Genomic DNA, 4,710 nt, shown 5'->3' with positions numbered 1-4,710 from the left:
GAGACAGAGTCTTGCTCTGTTGCCCAGGCTGGAGTGCAGTGGCATGATCTCAGCTCACTGCAGTCTCCATCTCCCAGGTTCAAGTGATTCTCATCCTCAGCCTCCCCAGTAGCTGGGATTACAGGCAGGCACCACCATGCCCGGCTTTTCGTATTTTTAATAGAAACCGGGTTTCGCCATGTTGTCCACACTGGTATCAAACTCCTGGCCTCAAGTGATCGCCCGCCTTGGCCTCCCAAGGTGCTGGGATTATAGCATGAGTCACCGTGCCCTGCCCCCTGTGTAATTTGTAATGGGGAAAAACTGGGAGCAACAATGGTAAAGGTGAGTACATTATGCACAGAACCAAGTCACAACCACTAACTACACAGTCATCAGAAATGAAAGCTACGGGAAAAAGAGTTTCGAAATGCTAATTGAAAAGCAAGCTATAGAAGTATAAAAAATGTTCTGAAGAGCTATAAATGTGCTGTTAATATGACAATGATTAAATGCTTATACCCACAGAGAAAAATACTGGAAGGAAATTTCACCAATACAACCACGGCTGTGCCAGAAAGAGCAAACATGAGTGATTTCCTGGTGCTGCTGTCCTCTCTTCTCTCAATGTTCTATCACATAGTTATTATTAGAATATAAAAACCGAATGGATAAGGCAAATTTACGAAAGATATGTTTTTGTTTTTGTTTTTTTTTTTTTTGAGACGGAGTCTCGCTCTGTCGCCCAGGCTGGAGTGCAGTGGCCGGATCTCAGCTCACTGCAAGCTCTGCCTCCCGGGTTTATGCCATTCTCCTGCCTCAGCCTCCCGAGTAGCTGGGACTACAGGCGCCCGCCACATCGCCCGGCTAGTTTTTTGTATTTTTTAGTAGAAATGGGGTTTCACGGTGTTAGCCAGGATGGTCTCGATCTCCTGACCTCGTGATCCACCCGTCTCGGCCTCCCAAAGTGCTGGGATTACAGGCTTGAGCCACCGTGCACGAAAGATATGTTAATACTGTCAATAATCTAATTGAATATTTGTACAAACTTATTTAGTAGGCTTGCAAAAAAAATTAAGTGGTTAAAAATTCAAGTGGTTAAATTATTTAATGAAAACTTTTTCTAAAATGTTAAACTGGTATCACACTACAATGTATCATCACTTCCTTCTTACTTGCAACAAACTCCTGGATGAACAAAATCTTCCTCAAATGTCTAGGCAACGTATGTATGTATTGCCTACATGGGAGGACAGTTTTGCAGTCTCAGTCTTCTATCGACTTCCTGCCATTTCGCATGAGTGGTGCTAATTTAGGTTAGTGCTCGCTTAAGAAAACATAAGAGCAGCTGGGTGCCATGGCTCCCAACTGTAATCCCAACACTTTGGGAGGCTGAGGAGGGAGAAACACTTGAGCCTTGGAGTTCAAAACCAGCCTGGGCAACAAGGAAGATCCTGTCTCTACCAAAAAAAAAAAAAAATTAGCTGGGTGTGGTGGCGTGTGCCTGTAGTCCCAGCTACTCTGGAGGCTCAGGTGGGAGGATCACTTGCAGCCAGGAGGTGGAGGCTGCAGTGAACCATGATTGTACCACTGCACTCCAGTCTGGGTGACGCACCAAGACCCTGCCTCAAAAAAAAAAAATAAAAAATTAGATTAAACTAAAAGAAGACATGTAATAAACGTGACGATCAGCTTGATTGCTTACACGGCGTTTTCTTCTGTTTATACACTTCCATTAACCGGAAGCAAGGTGTCAATGAAAATGAGACAAGCCACTCAATTTAAGAAACAAACTAAAGATTAAATGAACTGCAGTGTAAAATTAGATTGGCAAGACAGCCTTGCTTGCTCCAGAAGTCAATGAGAAACGGGTGTGACTGACTGCGCTCTCACTCGGAACACCTCTACAGGTGAAAGCCCCTCATTCTCATTCCACTTCCTACCTCACCTTCATTCACAATAACATAGGGGAGAATTCAGAATTCCCTCTTGATTACTCCTGAAATACTTACCTTCTGCTTTGCTCTGGGAGGGGAGGGGAGGGGAGGGCGCAGAGGCGAATTTTTAACACTCATTTTCACAATTAGGTCACCACTCAAAAGCAAAGCTATTTGTGAGAAATTAATTATTCCTTTCACAGAGACCAGAAAGCATGATTCTCTTCAACACAGCTCCTATGATTTCCCAAAGAAATAAAAGCAAACATTATTGGAAGAGAGAAAGCCAGAAAACTAACGCAGCAGACTACTTTGCTCTATTTTTCAATTTCTTTTTTTAGACAGGGTCTTACTGTCTCCCAGGCTGGAGTGCAGCGGCAATATCATGCCTTACTGCAGCCTCTGGCCTCAAGCAATCCTCCCACCGCAGCCTCCCAAGGAGCGGGGAGCTACAGGCGAGAGCCACCACACTGGGCTAATTTTTGTATTTTTTGTAGAGATGGCAGGTCTCCCTGTGTTGCCCAGGCTGGTCTCGAACTCCTGGCCTCAGGTGATCCTCCTGTTTCAGCCTCCCAAAGTGCTAGGATTATAGGCATGAGTCACTGTGCCCAGCCTCTACTTTATTTTTTTTTTTTATTTTTTATTTTTTAAGAGACAAGGCCTCACTCTGTTGCCCAGGCTGAAGTGCTGTGGCCCCATCATAGCTCACTGCAGCCTCGAACTCCTGGGCTCAAGCGATCCTCCCACCTCAGCGTCCTTTGGAGTAGCTGGAACCACAGGCGCACGCCACCACACTTGGCTACCTTTTGCTCTTTTAAGTAGTGAAAAGAGTTTAGCCAAACTTCCCTTCTTTGGAAAAACACACAGTCCTACTTTATAAATTCATATACAAATAGTTCCAGTTTTCTTAACCTCTAATATTTTCTAGACACTAATATTTGCTTTAAAAAAAAAACTTTTCCGTCAGTCCCTCATCCCTATTTCCCAATTCCTATTCAATGGCAGTATTCTCTTAACCCAGTGACCAGCAGATTTTCCGAAAAAGGCCAGATGGTAAATATTTGGGGTTCTGCAAGGCTGCAGTTCCTGTCACAATTGCTCACCTCTGCTGTTACGAAGTGAAAGCAGCCACACAATACAGATGCGGCTGTGTTCCAATAAAACTTTATAGGTGACACCGAAGTTTTAATTTCAATACAACTGAACATGTTACAAAATACTATTTTGATTTTCAACCTTTGAGAACTATAAAGACCACTCTTGGCCTACAGGCTATACATGAACAGGGTCTGGCCCAGGAGCTGTGGCTTGTTGACCTGTGTCTTAGCCAATCACCGAGCTGTGACCTAGGAGATGATCATGTGGCCCTCACCCCTCCTTGTCCTGTTTGTCAATTCTTCCTTTATAAACAGGAGAGGGGCATGAAAGTGATGTGTGAACCGTAAAGCACAATGGTAGATAAGAAATTCTGAGGCCCAACACAGTGGCTCACACCTGTAATCCCAGCACTTCGGAGGCCGAGGCAGGAGGATCACTTGAGGTCAGAAGTTTCAGACCAGCCTGGCCAAGATGTTGAAGCCCCATCTCTACTAAAAATACAAAAATTAGCCGGGTATGGTGGCGGATGTCTGGTATCCCAGATACTTGGGAGGCTGAGGCAGGAGAATCGGTTGAACGTGGGAGGCAGAGGTTGTGGCGAGCCAAGATTGCGCCATTGCATTCCAGCCTGGGTGACAGAGCAAGGCTGCGTCTCTCAAAAATAAATAAATAAATAATAAAAGCAGGAACTAAGCTATGCTGTGAGCATCTTGTAGACTCTATGGAACTGTACCACCCAAGATGTTGCAGGACTGGTTACCGCGTACCCAGTGACTGGTTAAGAGTGACTAAGGGAGGGCTCTAAACAGCTCTGGCCAAAGGAACTTTCTGCAGGGATGGTCAGTCCATATTCATACTGTCTCATTAGGAGCCACTCTGTCTGCTCAGCATTTGAAACGTGGCTACTGCTACTGAAGAACTGAGTTTTCAATTGTGTCTAATTTTAATTGATTTTTGATTTAAATCGTAAGTAACCACATGGCTCATGGCTACTGTACTGAATAGCGCGGCTCCAGAGTTAAGGGCAGGCTGCCAGGGTTCCAATCCTGGCTTCACCACTCCCAGGATGTGGGGCCTGGGGCCAGTTTCCCAGCCTCTCTGTGCCTCACAGATCTCATCTGTAAAATGGGAATAGCAGTAACTCTTGCTGTGGTGCTTGGCAGCTTCCACTGTATTACTGTTATTGCTATTTGCTAGTCACAGCTACACACAGGCTTCGAACTGTTGGTACTCCACACTCAGAACACGTCGTTACATGAAAAAGCCACATGAAACAACATATAGCAAGCTATCATTGTTTAAAAGCAAATTATATACAAAGAAAAACCTCCATTAGGACTTTCACCAGACTGAAGAATGGTTGTAGTCATACATTACTTTTTTTCTTCTCTATATTATTATATTTTGCTTTCCTACAAAGAGGACACCCTGCTTTATTACATAAAAATAATCCAGGCCGGGCAGAGTGGCTCACACCGGTAATTCCAGCACTTTGGGAGGCCGAGGTGGGTGGATCACTTGATGTCGGGAGTTCGAGACCAGCCTGGCCAACCACGGTGAAACCCCGTCTCTACCAAAAATAGAAAAATTACCTGGGCGTAGTGGTGTGCACCTGTAATCCCAGCTACTTGGGAGGCTGAGGCACGAGAATCACTTGAACCTGGGAGGCGGAGGTTGCAGTGAGCCGAGATTGCGC

This window comes from Colobus angolensis, unplaced genomic scaffold (assembly GCF_000951035.1).
Source record: "Colobus angolensis palliatus isolate OR3802 unplaced genomic scaffold, Cang.pa_1.0 Scaffold792, whole genome shotgun sequence".
NCBI classification, from domain to species: domain Eukaryota; kingdom Metazoa; phylum Chordata; class Mammalia; order Primates; family Cercopithecidae; genus Colobus; species Colobus angolensis.
The sequence above is the reverse complement of the archived record's forward strand: the minus strand, read 5'-3'. Positions refer to the sequence as shown.